The 16,142-nt window shown below is 43.3% G+C and overlaps 1 protein-coding gene across 2 annotated transcripts in view; it reads left to right on the top strand.

The window, feature by feature from the left end:
• The window catches only part of LOC120533388 (zinc finger protein 850-like), a 34,238-nt gene that overhangs the window by 3,470 nt on the left and 14,626 nt on the right, over positions 1-16,142 (top strand). Inside the window, exon 1 of one of the 2 annotated variants that reach the window (XM_039760237.1) lies at positions 13,521-13,605. The exons of the other annotated variant lie outside the window; for it this stretch is intronic. The gene's annotated coding sequence lies outside the window, so the exon portion shown is untranslated. Of the gene's footprint in view, positions 1-13,520; positions 13,606-16,142 lie in introns of those variants that run through there. 2 annotated transcript variants of the gene reach the window in all.

The raw sequence follows: 16,142 nt of genomic DNA, 5'->3' as shown, positions 1-16,142 counted from the left end.
AAGTGACAATGAGATACGAATAAGGCAGATTCACCAGCGATTGTGTGTGAGATTTTATCCATCCAGATTAGAGAATTTCCAGTTCCTTTGTCTCAAAACTCCACTCACATCTACAGGTATTCCCAGTTTCAAATAAAAAGTAACAGCATCAGATCCCTTGGGTGGGGTGGTAGTATGTATCGTGATCGTGACCGAGAGAATAAAAGTGGAAAAAAAAAAGGTAACTTTTACAAGTACTATACATTTACAGTGGCTGTTACAGACACAAACCAAATGAATGTGTTTATTGTATAATATTAACAATAAGAGCAGCTCACTACTCAAAACGGTAAATATACGAGGCAGTCAGGATTGAACCTGGGGACTCTTGATTACAAGTCAGCAATTCTTACCGCTGCGCCACAGAAACTGTTGTATTATCCTTGTACCTTTTGTGAAAGTGTTTAGTTGATCTTTGCATTTCAGGCTTTACACATTATATAGTTTATGTCTACATGTTGTCATTTATTACTAAAATATGAAAAGCGTTTCTGTTTTAACAATGTGTTTACACAGATTATTGTAGAAACGTAACACACATGAAATGCATGTGTTCCAAATTACGATCTATTATTTCCATTCTAAAACTCCAGCACTTCACTCCCAGATAGTGAAGGGTGGAACAGGGAGAACTTTGTGGCCATTCTGCGGCAGTGGGGGGATGGAATAGTAGGCTTCTTGCTGGTTATCTTGATCGGCACATTTACAAGACAAAAGACGCTGACGGAGAGGTGCGATGGTATTTAAGGTGGGCCGGATTTACAAGGTTTTTCATAGGCTTTGGTAATTCCAGTGTTAAGGGGTTTATCAGATGCTGGCCGTTAGTGAAACCCACCACAGATCGGCCAATCGGGAGCACAAATCTCCAGACATAACAATGACTGAGGCACATAAGGCCTCCACGACGCTGAACTTACAATATTGGGAGGAGCTCGGATTTAATAGGTATTTATTACTGTGTTAAGTATGACATTGTTTATTATTTTGTGTGTTTTCTTCTACAAAATGAAATTGGTGAACCTGAAACTATCTTTTAAGTTATTTAAAACAGAGCTAATGTCCCGTTGTGGAAATTTTAAACTCTGCCAACATTCATGAAGGCCCACATGCTGTGGCTGCTGTCCTCCATCATTAAGCAACTTTTCTCAAACAGATTTGTAAACCCTCTGGTGACTCCTAATGCCTTTGTTGCATTTGTCAATGTAAAAATGACTGATGTCTAAACGATTATGGACACAGGCAGTTCGTTTTAGAAAAGAAATGTATTTATGGAGGTTTAAAGGACGTTGCATTAATTCATTACAAATAGGCAGTGGCACTGGTGTGCTGGCTATTTTGCTACACAGATTAACTGAGATTTTTTGGTTCTCTTTGATTTAGGGAGGGCATTTTCAAAGATGCCCAGTTCTTTGTATTATCATCAAGTCCTTTATCTGCTGTTCACTTAAGCTGGATCCTCACAGCCTTTGTGTTTGTGTTAAACACCTCGGTTAAATGCAGGCTACAGCGCAGATCGGATTACTCATGGAATAAGTCAGGGTCCGTTAGAGTCACAGTGGACCCCCGTGTAGTTGTAGGTGAGCAGCCATGCAATTCACATATCGACTTAAAGAAGTGCACTTAGTCAAAATGTCCTCCTACTTATTTGATTTGTTAAACTCCTTTAACGTTTGCTCTTTCAATCTGGGTGGCATTCATTTCCATTGTTTACATTTGTTGCATTTTATGATGATCAGTTCCATTTATCTTCATTTATTTATTTATCGTTTATATTTCTGTAACGTGCCTTGTGATGTGTTCTGCTGTTAACGAGGGCTGGTTGAGCGTCACTCACATGTAAACCTTTAGGTGCCAGACTACTGCAGCTGTCCCATTCTATTTGTAATCTGGCTCTGTAAGAATGAGCTTTTATGAATTCTGAGAATGGTGGTCAGAATTTATTATACAAACTGAAAACCCGCTCATTTGCATTTGATAACCTGCCACTGGGCCCGACAACAACATGTTTTAAAGTGCCCAACAGTCAGTGAAAAGAATGAAGTGTGCGCTGTGATCGTGGCTCAGCAGCTCATTTCATGGCACCTTATACTCTCGCTGCTGGCGTTTTTATTTGTAACTTTTACTGTGTTTAAATGTAGCGACCCTTCCCCACAATTTCTAACTGTATTGGGGGGGGCACTACCCTGTAACAACTTAGTTCAGGGCCTGGGATACCCAAACAAACAAAAACTAACAGTAAAAGTTCTTTCTGTTGTTAACAAGTGGAGATAGCTTAAAATTGATAATAAAACATCCGAGCAGACTTTCTATAGGCAGGTTTAAAAAGTAAGATATATTTTTATAATGTACAAAGGTGAAACAAACATGTCATAAAAACTGCACACAGTTAATAAAAATAACTCCCCTAAATAACCAAACATTCCCTGTAATGTGAATTACAGATTAAAAATAGGCCTCCACCACAAACCAAATCTCATATTAAAGGTGTAAAAGAAAATGAAGCAGACTGAATTCAAACTGCAGATGTCGCCGTAACTCAACAGCCCCCCCACCCCAGTTTAAAATGCAATAAATAATTCTAAATCTAATAGAAGGAGCAGCCAACAAATACACTGAGAGTAAAAATGGATCCCTCGCTGCTAATCAAGTTGTCGATGAATAATCACACAGGGTTACGAATCACCACTCCAGTGTTTACTGAGTGCCAGCTTTAATTCACTGTAAGTAAGACGCCTCTGCACCCTTCAGCAAAGTCAAACCGAGGCCATGAAACCCATTTAAAGACCACAGCAAACTCTCCCATCATTTCTGTTGGTGCACACGGTGTGTTTAGCATCTCCTCCTGACAAGCACTCTGCCCCTCACACTAATTGCTGCCCTTTTCAAAATACCAGAACAAGTCTCACCTCAGCTCAGTGAATTCACCTGCGACCAACCGGTCAAATTAACCAGCAGACCAACCCAATGTCACTCATTAACTTGTTCAGGGAACACAAATGTTAAGTGGCACTTTGAAATTCAGAGCACACACATGGCATCGAAGCTGTTTAAAAGACCCAACAGTCCAGCGACAGGATGAAGTGTTTGCCTCAGTCGGGTCTCTGCTGTTCCTATGATGGCATCTTGTGTTCTTGCTTTTTAAAGATATGTTTTTGCTTTTTCTCTGTTGCCTCATTGTATTTTGCTGTGTTGCATGCGTTCATGAAGTGTTTTTTTTTTTTTTTGGTACTTTTCTATTATCGTGACACACAAATCGTATTACGGTGACGCAAGATGGAAAACTTACTCCATTTGACTTTCTGGTAGCCAGAACTCCTTTATACATTTTAACATGTCTGTAAACATAGGGTTTTAAAAGCTCTTATTTAAGATTACAAACTTGAAAAACAAAGCCAGAGGAGGAAAATTTAAGATTAGGCACCTAATAGGAATTTTAAGATTAGGCACCCAAAGGGGACATTAATGTTAGGGACCTCTAGGTAACTATGCTCCACCCCCACTAACTTTAAGTTCAAAGTTTACTGTCATGTGTACAGTAAGGAAACACGTTTTCCTGTACAATTTAATTTTTTCTATGCTGTCCACACCAAATGCCAAAACCAATGTATAAAGATTGTTTTAATTTGGGAAAATGGTTCAAGAGATTAAAGAGTAGGTAAAAAGTACCTGAAATCCTATTACCAGTCCTGACAGACTGGGGTCTGCCAGTCAGAAAGTCTAGGAGCCAGTCAGAGAGGGTGGGGTGGAGGTCAAGTGCAGACAGTTTATGGGGGATAACCGTGTTAAAGGCGGAACAGAAATCAACAAAGAGCACCCTGATGTAGGAGTCTTTGTTCTCCAGATGGGAGAGGGAGTAATGTAGTGCGGCTGTGACGGCATCTGAGGTGGCCCTGTTGGGCCGGTAGGCATACTGCAGAGGGTACAGAGTGTCCGGTATGCTGCTCTGAATGTGGGTCAGCACTACTCTCTCAAAACACTCCATGATGATTGGAGTGACTGCTACCGGCCTGTAATCATTCAGGCAGGTGGGTGGGTGGGCTTTTTTTTTTTAAGCAATGGGGACAATGATTGTAGTCTTAAAGCAGGACTGAACGATGCGCTGACTGAGAGAAAAGTTGAAGATGGAGGAAAGAACATCAGCCAGCTCGTTGGGATATGCTTTGAGAGCCCGCCCAGGGATGTTGTCTGGTCCTGCTGCCTTACGGGGGTTGATCTTCTTTAGTGCTTTGTGTACCTGACCTGAAGAGACCGTTGGGGGAGGGGAGGGGGGTTGGTTGGTCCAGGTGTGTGTCTTCCTGCACTCTGTGCTGTTGCTGGATGTCTCAAAGCGGGTGTAGAAAGTGTTGAGATCATCCGGCGGACTGTTTGTGGAGCTGATTGTGCTGGTGGTGGTCCTGTAATCTGTGATGTGCTGTAGGCCCTGCCACATACGTCCAGAGTCAGCAGTAGAATAGAAGCCCACCCAGCTTCTCTCTGTACTGCCTCTTGGCTGCTGTGATGGCTTTTCTTAGTCCGTATTTTGCAGCTTTGTACTCCTCCTCAGTGCCTGATCTAAATGCAAGAGAGCGGGCACGCAGTATGTGGGGTACCTGACTGTTTATCTAGGGCTTCTGGTTGGGGAACTTCCTGACTGATATTGTGGGCACGATGTTGTCAATACAGGTGCTAATGTACCCAGTCACGTACTCAGCATAGTCCTGTATTTTGATAGAAGAGTTCTCCAGAGTGGCTGCAACCCTAAACGCATCCCAGTCTGTCTGAGCGAAACAGTCCTGCAGGGTGCACTCAGTCTCTGGGGTGCAAAGTTTATGTTGCTTAATGATAGGGTTTGTTTGTTTCAGCCTTTGTCTGTAGGCTGGGTACAGGAACATAGGGATGTGGTCTGAGTGTCCGAGGTGGGGTCAGGGTGCAGCCCTGTATGCATCACGTATGTTGCTGTAAACATGATCCAGTGTGTTCTTCTCACGGCTGGGATTGTTCAGGTGTTGGTGGTATTTTGGAAGTACGGTCCATAAATTGCACTGATTAAAGTCACCAGCTACAATAAAAACGGCATCGGGATGAGCCGTCCCTAAGGCACTGATGGAGTGTGCCGAGTGCTGCCGTGGAGTTAGTTCGCGGGGGGATGTAAACAGCGACCAAAAACGCAGCAGTGAATTCCCTCGGTAGAAAATATGGTTGGCATTTCAGCAGTAAAAATTCTCCATCTTGTGAGCAGTGCTAATAAACAGTCCGTACGTCTCCACACCACGAGTTGTCAATAAACACACACACACACACACACCCTTAGCCTTACCGGAGGCTGCGGTGCGGTATTCTTGGTGCACGGAGTGAGTCTGTAGCTGAACGGCGCATTCTGGGTCTTTGTCCGAAAGCCAGGTCTTGGTGAAAATTAGAGCGCAGCATTCTCTTATTTCCCACTGCGCTGTAATCCTGGCTCTTAGCTCACCCAGTTTGTTTTCCAGAGACTAGCAGGAGGCTGGGTAGCGGCGGTCGGCTAGCGCGGGCTTTCAGCCTAGCGTGGAGCCCTCCCCTCTTGCCTTGCTTGCGTTGCCGTCTCCGGAGCACTGTCCTGGGGGCAGCTTGGTCACTTGAGCCCGGTGCTATGGGGTCTTCCTGGGTATGGTTGTGGTGTTGGCTGCAGGAGTGTACAATGAATTGTAGCTCAGATGGTATAAAACCGCTAAATTCCAGGGGACCGTGTGAGTTAGTAATGTTCAGCAATGCCTGTCTGCTATATGATATTAGTGCAAAGCATTCATGCACTTTAGAGAAGGCGGAAAACGCAAAACAAAAAATGGGATGGAGCAGAGCGAGCAAACACGTCTGCCACAGAGGGCACCATGTCTCCGTTTTGGAGGTTGGGAGAGGCCAGTCTAATAATTTTAAAATTCCAAAAATTAAGTAACTGGTTTATAGATGCAAGATCCAGGCACCAGGGTTTGCCCTTGTCTCGCTGAAGATTGAGATGAGCAACAGTCAACACCCCATTAACATCATTCATCTGGTCCGCTACAGCCATATTAAATCCTTCAGTGAATGGCGTGCTACATGAATAACTCGCAGTGATTTGCGTCACGATAATAGAAAAGTACCACTTTTAGTTTACAGTACAGTTTAAATGCACATTTATCACCTAATACCATATGGTATTGTTGGGTTTATTTGTGTACCACACACAAGCATACATAGTAAGAGAGAGAGAGAGGTTGGGAGCTTGTGCTGATAGCTTGTTGCCACACCCAGCACACTACGAACCACCTGGAATGGGACCCGAGTGCACACAGGGTGAGGTTTTTGATGGTGGTTGGTGTGCCAACCCCTTCATTTTCCTGGATGCAGATTAACGTCACCTCAAGAATGAATCAATTGCAGGTTAAGGGCCCGATGGAGTCATTTGTGGGATTTGTACCGGCAACCTTCCGATTGCCAGCACAGACCCCTAGCCTCAGAGCCACCACTCTGCCCTACTAATACTGAGCATTAGTGAATTACTGTTTCAGTTTATGGAGAAATCCTGTGTGGACTGCTCTGTAGGTTAAAGCTGCTTTCACACCGAGTTTGTTTGGTGCGGTCTTGGTGTGGTAACACGCAAATTCTTGAGTGGTTTGCATAAGGTATCAATGTGACCCATCACAGGTCTGATCTAACTTTAGGCAATGCTGTGCATTCTGGGGGAAACTGTGCATAGTATGGCAATCATGCAAAGTGTCTTCTGTCGCAAATTAGGGAATTTCATTCACAGTTCAGTGAGTCGAGGATTAACGCGGAGCATTAAAATCGGTAAAAAGCAATCTGAACATACAGTAGGTGCTAACGTAACACCATACGCATAAAACAACTCGTGTAATTAACAGTCAAACAGCATGTGATTCAGGGTCACAACCCCTCGTGTCGGCATTTAGAGAATAGTTGTGGTGGGGATGGGGTTACACTCATTTGTAATCAGGTCTGTCAAGATACACATGTGCAGAGAAATGAGCAGACTGACAATCGGACCCCCTGAACGTACCCCACAAAAGTGATGCGCACAAGTGGGGTGTGTCCTCAGCGTGATCACTTCTAGGGAACTGTAAAAGGCGCTATATAGCGCCCGACCCGGCACAGACTTAAGCAGAGGCACGTGTAAAATAAACAGGCTTTTTATTTTTCTCTTCCCCGTGTCCCACAGGCCCAACACAGTCCCAAAAACACAAAACGGCGTCTAAACAACCCTTTCCTGGCACCACCACTCCTCCCAGGCAACCTCGTCCTCTTCCTCCCGATTCTGGCCACTCAGCGGTGGAGGCTGGCTCATTTTATACCCCACCCGGAATTGTTCCAGGTGCTTGACCACCTGGTCCTAATTGCACCTCCGGGTGGGGCTGAAGATTCGTCCAGCCAGGCTCTTGAGTCATGGCAGCGCCCCCTAGCGGCCACCCCCTCTCCCAACCAGGCTGTAGAGGACTCCATGTCCCATGGAGCCAAGTGGGAAATGAACATTGGCCAGGGAGGCTGCCACCTAGCGTCCCGGGGGAGGTAATGAGCTGTCCATGATGGCTCCCCCGGAACATATGCAGCAGGGGCGTCCCGACTGGGCATGGGACCCTGCTGTCCGTCACAGAACCTAAAGCACACTACATTTGATAAAGTCGTAAATATTAATCAGACATTCCAAAGTGAACATTCACAGATATTTAATATAGTAGACATGTGACTAGAGGCAAACTCAATTGAGGTTATGTTGAGAATTGTTCAGCGAAAGTGTGGCAAGAAGCGCTAGGGGCACAGCAGTACCATAATGCCTTACTGTGACTAAGCGCCTTGAGCATGGGAAAGGCACTAGATAAATACAACTTAATAATACTATCTTTTACATTTTCTTGCTTTATCCTCATTCTGGTATGTGTTCAGACCAAAGTGGGTGTATATTTATTTATTTATTTACTTATCTACCTATTTATTTATTTAAAGACCTTTTGTAAAAAGACAAGTTTACCCTCCCAGTGACAAATACAATTTATTCTGTCTGTCTGTCTGTCGAATCCTGCCAACTATGCCAAATACTTTGTCTGGTTGGTACAGGACATTAAATGCACATCATCCATCCATCCGTACTGTAATCCCAAACTGAAACTCCCCTGCTATGTCGTCGTCGTCTTCTTTCAGCTGCTCCCATTAGGGGTTGCCACAGCAGATCCATCTTCTTCCATATCTTTCTGTCCTCTCCATCCTGTTCTGTCACACCCATCACCTGCATGTCCTCTCTCACCACATCCATAAACCTTCTCTTAGGCCTTCCTCTTTTCCTCTTCCCTGGCAGCTCTATTTTTGGCATCCTTCTCCCAATATACCCAGCATCTCTCCTCTGCACACGTCCACACCAACACAGTTCCACTCTCTCTTTACCTTCCTCCTTTCCTGTATATATCTGTATATATGTGTGTATATGTACAGTATACACTGTGTGCACAATTATTAGGCAAGTGAGTATTTTGACCATATCATTTTTATGCGTATATTCCAACTCCAAGCTGTATTAACTTGAATGCTTATTGGATTTAAGCACGTCAGGTGATGTGTATTTGTGTAATGAGGGAGGGTGTGGCCTAAGGAGATCAACACCCTATATCAAGGTGTGCAGAATTATTAGGCAGCTAGTTTTCCTCAGGCAAAATGGGCCAAAAAAGAGATTTAACTGACTCTGAAAAGTCAAAAATTGTAAAAAGTCTTTCAGAGGGATGCAGCACTTTTGGAATTGCTAAGATATTGGTGTGTGATCACAGAACCATCAAACATTTTGTTGCAAATAGTCAACAGGGTCGCAAGAAACGTGTTGAGAACAAAAGATGCAAATTAGCTGCCAAAGATTTGAGAAGAATCAAACGTGAAGCTACCAGGAACCCATTATCCTCCAGTACTTTCATATTCCAGAGCTGCAACCTACCTGGAGTGCCCAGAAGTACAAGGTGTTCAGTGCTCAAAGACATGGCCAAGGTAAGGAGGGCTGAAACCCAACCACCACTGAACAAGAAACATAAGTTGAAACGTCAAAACTGGGCCAAGAAATATCTGAAGACAGATTTTTTTCAAAGGTTTTATGGACCGATGAGATGAGAGTGACTCTTGATGGACCAGATGGATGGACCTGTGGATCAGTAATGGGCACAGAGCTCCACTCCAACGTGGAGGTGGGGTACTGGTATGAGCTGGTATTTTTAAAGATGAGCTAGTTGGACCTTTTGCATTGAAGATGAACTCAAAATCAACTCCCAAACCTACTGCCAGTTTTTCAAGACACTTTCTTCAAACAGTGATACAGGAAAAAGACCATGATTTTTATGCAGGCCAATGCTCCATCACTTGCATCGAAGTTCTCCACTGCGTGGCCAGCCAGTAAAGGCCTTAAAGATGAAGGAATAATGACATTGCCCCCCTTCCTCATCTGACCTAAACCCTATCGAGAACTTGTGGGCACTTCTTAAACGCTAGATTTACGGGGGAGAAAAACAATACACCTCTCTGAAGAGTGTCTGGGGGGCTGTAGTCACTGCTCCACAAAAGCTGATCGTCAACAGATCAAGAAACTGACAGACTCCATGAATGGAAAGGCTTATGACTGTTATTGGAAAGAAGGGTGGCTATATTGGTCATTGATTGATTGATTGATTTATTTTTGAAATGTCAGAGATGTTTATTTGTAAATTTTGAGGTGTTTGTTTATTATTCTCACTATAACAGATGAAAATAAACAAGTGAGATGGGAAAATTTTCATTTTTCCTTTAGTTGCATAATAAATCTGCACATTAATAGTTGCCTAATAATTGTGCGCACATATGTATTCCCCTGATGATGTTCACACTCACATTTCCGTTGTGAAACATTCAGGTTTCAGGTTTATTAACATTTTGGATTGACTGATAGCACTGTGTTTGTTCCATATTAAAATTAATCCTCAAAAATACAACTTGCCTAATAATTCTGCACTCCCTGTATATATGTATGGGCAGCACGGTGCCACAGTGGTAGTGCTGCTGCCTCGCAGTAAGGAGACCTGGGTTCACTTCCTGGGTCTTCCCTGCGTGGCGTTTGCATGTTCTCCCCATGTCTGCGTGGGTTTGCCCCAGGTGCTCAGTTTTCCTCCCACAATCCAACGACATGCAGGTTAGGTGCATTGGTGATCCTAAATTGTCCCGTGTGTGTGTGTGAGTGACCTGCGGTGGGTTGGCGCCCTGCCCGGGATTTGTCCTGTGTTGGCTGGGATTGGCTCCAGCAGACCCCCGTGACCCTGTAGGGTAGAGTGGTTGGATGATGGATGGATGGATGGATATTTGTGTGTGTGAAGCCAAGATGGGTAGAGGATCACCAATTCCTACAATGTTGCGCAGAAAGATAGTGGAGCAATATCAGAAAGGTGTTACCCAGCGAAAAATTGCAAAGACTTTGCATCTATCATCATCAACTGTGCATAACATCATCCGAAGATTCAGAGAATCTGGAACAATCTCTGTGCGTAAGGGTCAAGGCCGTAAAACCATACTGGATGCCCGTGATCTCCGGGCCCTTAAACGACACTGCACCACAAACAGGAATGCTACTGTAAAGGAAATCACTGAATGGGCTCAGGAATACTTCCAGAAACCATTGTCAGTGAACACAATCCACCGTGCCATCCGCCGTTGCCAGCTGAAACTCTACAGTGCAAAGAAGAAGCCATTTCTAAGCAAGATCCACAAGCTCAGGCGTTGTCACTGGGCCAGGGATCATTTAAAATGGAGTGTGGCAAAATGGAAGACTGTTCTGTGGTCAGACGAGTCACAATTCAAAGTTCTTTTTGGAAATCTGGGACGCCATGTCATCCGGACCAAAGAGGACAAGGACAACCCAAGTTGTTATCAATGCTCAGTTCAGAAGCCTGCATCTCTAATGGTATGGGGTTGCATGAGTGCGTGTGGCATGGGCAGCTTGCATGTCTGGAAAGGCACCATCAATGCAGAAAAATATATTGAGGTTCTAAAACAACATATGCTCCCATCCAGACGTCATCTCTTTCAGGGAAGACCCTGCATTTTTCAACAAGATAATGCCAGACCACATTCTGCATCAATCACAACATCATGGCTGCGTAGGAGAAGGATCCGGTACTGAAATGGCCAGTCTGCAGTCCAGATCTTTCACCTATAGAGAACATTTGGCGCATCATAAAGAGGAAGGTGCGACAAAGAAGGCCCAAGACGATTGAACAGTTAGAGGCCTGTATTAGACAAGAATGGGAGAGCATTCCTATTTCTAAACTTGAGAAACTGGTCTCCTCGGTCCCCAGACGTCTGTTGAGTGTTGTAAGAAGAAGGGGAGATGCCACACAGTGCTGAAAATGGCCTTGTCCCAACTTTTTTGGGATTTGTTGACACCATGAAATTCCGAATCAACATATTTTTCCCTTAAAATGATACATTTTCTCAGTTTAAACTTTTGTTCCGTGATTTATGTTCTATTCTGAATAAAATATTAGAAGTTGGCATCTCCACATCATTGCATTCAGTTTTTATTCACGATTTGTATAGTGTCCCAACTTTTTTGGAATCTGGTTTGTAAAATACATATAAAAAAGGGCCCTAGAATGTGTATCTAATTTTGTATCGCAGATTTTTCTGTATATCGCAGGATTCTGCTATTGGCTGATGGATGGGAGGCGACCAACCTGAGCACTGATTGGCTCAGTAAGCGTAGCATCAGTCTGTTTGCTCTCCCGCTCTCCTTCAGCATCTCGCCTTGTCCACTTTACATCGACGTCTGATCGCTGCGCATTGTGTTGGTCTGCGGTGTTGTGGTTTTGTGAAATTTTCATAAAAGATTGAATTTTTTTCTAGTCCTACGATGCCACCCAAACGTCCTGTGCCTTCTAAGGCTTCTGGCAGTGAACCCAAGCACCAGAGGAAGATGCTTACCATCAAAGAACTTCTTGACATGTTAAAGGAAGGTAAAAGCTACGAGGCTGTAGGGTGTCATTATGGGATCAACAAATCTTGGGTTCGCTATATAAAGAAAGACGAGAAGAATATTAAGTCTACGGCAAGAAAGACTGCAAAGAGGGTGGTGACTTCCCGCAATTGGGTCATTGTGAGGATGGAGTCTGCATTGGCCCTGTGGATCAATGACTACAGGAAGAAGAATATCTCGCTGGATACCAACACCATCTGGACAAAGGTCAAAAAACCCAAGGGCCCTAAAAAAACAAGAATAAGAATATGTTGCCTGTGTACTGGAGGCACAACCCCAAGGCCTGGATCATGAAACTCCTCACGACTGATTGGTTCCACCAGTGTTTTATCCTGGAAGTTCAGCTTTATCTGGCAGAGAAAGACCTCAAATTCAAAGTGCTTCTGATCATGGACAATGCTGGAGGCTATGCTGTTGATCTGTCATATGATGGCGTCCAGATAGACGACTTGCCACCGAACCCCACATCGCTCATTCAGCCCATGGATCAAGGCGTTATTCGAGCTTGTAAGGCACTCTACACCCGAAATGCCCTGCAAAACCTCGTTAAAGCTATGGACTTGGGTGAAGACTTCTCGTTAAAGATGTACTGGCATGACTACACAATTGCATTGTTTCTCCTAAATATTCAGAAAGCCATAAAGGAGATGAAGAGTGAAACTTTAAATACCAGCTAGAAAAATTTGTGGCCAGAAGTGGTCCACGATTACAAGGGATTTTGTCCCAATGAAGTCCATCACTCTGCGGTAGATAATGAAGTGAAGCTGGCAACACTACTGGGAGGAGATGGATTCAATGATATGACTCCTGACGACGTGAATGACCTGATCGATGCCCACTCACAACCGTTGATGGACAAAGACCTGACGGAGATGACGAAGTCAGCAAGTGAAGAAGAGGATGTGAAAGAAAAGGAACTATGGGGTGAAGAAGAGAAGGTAGTTGGGCTAACACTCGATCATCTTGCAACCATGGTCAGAATGGCCAAAGAACTTCAGCAAATGGCTGAAGAATGCCCAGAGGGGACTGGGCGGTATCATGGTCTGGAATCCCTACAGATTTTATTTTTTCTCCAGCCGTCTGGAGTTTTTGTTTTTCTGTCCCCCCTGGCCATTGAACCTTACTCTTATTCGATGTTAATGTTGATTTATTTTTTATAATTATGTCTTTCATTTTTCTATTCTTTAATATGTAAAGCACTTTGAGCTACTGTTTGTATGAAAATGTGCTATATAAATAAATGTTGTTGTTGTTGTTGAAGAATGGGACCCCCCAGCTGATTCGTTCATTGCAGTTTGTAAATACAATCGAGAGTGGCATGTCAGTTTATAAAAACCTTCTCGCTCAGAAGAAAAAGCAGCGCCATCAACTCCCCATAACTATGTTCATCACTCGGAAGAGAAGATCAGTTACGTCTTTAGTGAAAACTGGAGTTACGGACGAGAGAGAAATACTGCACCGTCTGATGAAGTGGTGCCTTCAGAAGAGCTGTAATGCTCTTCTTGGCTGTGCAGTACAGTCATCTCATCATCATCAGTACTGCACAGCTAATTCATCATCTTCATCATTCAAGTTGTACTTCACTGGTGAGTACTCATATAAACTTTTATATGTTAAAATTATGTAGGTTTGAAAGTGTTTAAAAGCATAGGAAGTGTTTATAAGAGAGTGGGAAGGGTTTATAAAGCCTTACAATATATATATAAATACTGAGTCCAAGACAGAACTGATGAAACAGAGGAAGGGGAATGGCTTTTATGAAGAGTTGACCGGAATTGATGTCACCCTCGGGGGCCGGGACCAGAAGTGTCTCCCTCTGGGCTTTGGCATCTGGCGGGATTTCCCGGGAACGGTCTGTAGGGAATTGAGAAAGGGAGTCAGTGCACCCTTCCACCCCTGGTCGGATAAGTTGTTACGATTATATAAGCCCTTCAGCTGCCTTCATCTCGCACATGGGTGACAAGCCCAGACCCGTTGGGTCGGATGGCCTGCACCGAGAGGTCATGTGCCTGAGAGAGGGCATCAGCGTTGGCATGGAGACCACCTTTACGATGAATGAGCGAAAACTTCTACTGTTGTAGGTCGAAAAACCACCTTGTGACCTGTGGATTCGACTTCTTGTGAAGGGCCATCCACTGTAAAGGGTTGTTGTCACACCCTATAGTGGCATTTATGTTCCAGACTAATACACCACCTCTCTTTTACTCTTCACAGTCTAAAATGTTGCTCTTATCACTCTTTTATGCGAAATTCTATGCTCTTGCTGTTCTAAAGTATTGCACTTTTGCTTGCTTTATCGTCTTTACTATATTACATACAATCAAATTGTATAAGTATTGTGCTACCTATGATTGGATGGTATGGCAGAAAATTGTTATTGCTATTTTAGTAACAGTGATCACATTTGCATATTATATCATGGTATAATCTACAATATGTGTACAGTACAGACGTTTCAGACAAAATTCAGTTTCATTGCTTCTGTTTGCTCAGTTTCATAGGTTAATAATGGGTACTTCTGCTTTCATGTTAATTTTCATAAGGACCATTTTAATCAACTGAAGTAATCTCAAAATGTTTTATTGTGCCAAATAATTAAATAAGAACTGAACACAAATTTTTAGTGTACTTTTCTTTGACATGTCTACCACGTTTGCTGTATAGTCTCCACAGTAGAAGTGGAATTTATTCATTAAAAAGCGAAACGTATTCTCTACCAGGGCAGGTTTAATAAAACCCTTTTGAGTCAGTAATCAGGTAGGAGGAAGCCTGTCCATTTCATCTTTTATTTACTCTAAAGCAAATGCTGAAGAGGGAACATTCATCACAGCATTCTGTTATAGAATGATCAACAAAAAAAGTAAGGGCCAGTGGCCTCATGTATAAACGGTGCATACGCACAGAAATGTTGCGTAAGAACTTTTCCACGTTCAAATCGCGATGTATAAAACCTACACTTGGCGTAAAGCCACGCACTTTTCCACGGTACCTCATACCTTGTCGTACGCAAGTTCTCTGCTCGGTTTTGCAGACTGGCGGCACCCAGCATCAAAGCAATGCTACTATTCCTGTGTGGTTACACCTTATTTTCCTGACGCGGCTTTATAAATACACTGGAACTAACCGCATATTGTTTATTAGTATAACGCATCTGATTGTAATTAACTTGTAACAATATAATGGTCCAGGGAACAGCCATAGTATTCCAAATACCATAACTGCTTTAGCGTTGTTACTCTCACTGCACCTTCTTCTTCTTCTTCTTTCAGCTGCTCCCTTTAAGGGTTGCCACAGCAGATCATCTTTTTCCATATTACTCTCACTGCACCACTCGGAGTATTGATATCACTGTATCTGAGTGTGAATCACAGCAGCAGCTAATCGGAAAGAGAATTATCAGGATACAGCATCAAGCACACGCTGCCAAAGCCACGGCAAAACATTTGAAAGCCTTTCCTGTACGGACCTCGCGGTTCAGAAACAGTTTCATCCCAAGAACTATAAACGCACTCAATCAATTGCTCCTTGTAGAACTGTTTGTACTTATAAGGACAATCACCTCACTGTAAACTTGGACTACAGTTATAATATCGCACAACCTGCGCCACTTTATAAAGCGCGTATTTACATATGATGACGGTATCATTTTTAAGATTAAATGCAGCAAAATATGTTTATTATATTATACAGATGAAACTTTAACTTCATTTAAATAATCTATATTCTTCACTGGGAGTGTCGTGAAGGATTGAATAATTAAACATGTACTACGAGGATATTTCAATGTTCCTTAAACGTTTTGAAGAATCGACGCTCTAAGCATACAGATGGCTTAACGTCTATTGCAGAGCTGATTGTGTGGCGATCGGTTACTTGGAGAAAGCAAAGCAAGGACTCTTGGGCGGCCACGCCAATATATATTGAATATAAAACAGAAAGAGAAAATAACAACACAGCTAAAAACGCAGCGGCAAATTTCGACAAAAATTAAACGCTTGTGTCATGAGCACGAGGCGGCTATGCAGTGTCCAGAAACGGACGTGGCCATCCACCGTGCATAATATACAATATTAACATTGGCGAGCGAAGGAGCCACCGATTCTTTCTTTGCTTAGAGCCGCCC

Source organism: Polypterus senegalus, chromosome 8, assembly GCF_016835505.1.
Source record: "Polypterus senegalus isolate Bchr_013 chromosome 8, ASM1683550v1, whole genome shotgun sequence".
Lineage (NCBI taxonomy): Eukaryota > Metazoa > Chordata > Cladistia > Polypteriformes > Polypteridae > Polypterus > Polypterus senegalus.
Note: the sequence above shows the minus strand (reverse complement) of the source record. Positions and strands in the feature narration are given on the sequence as shown.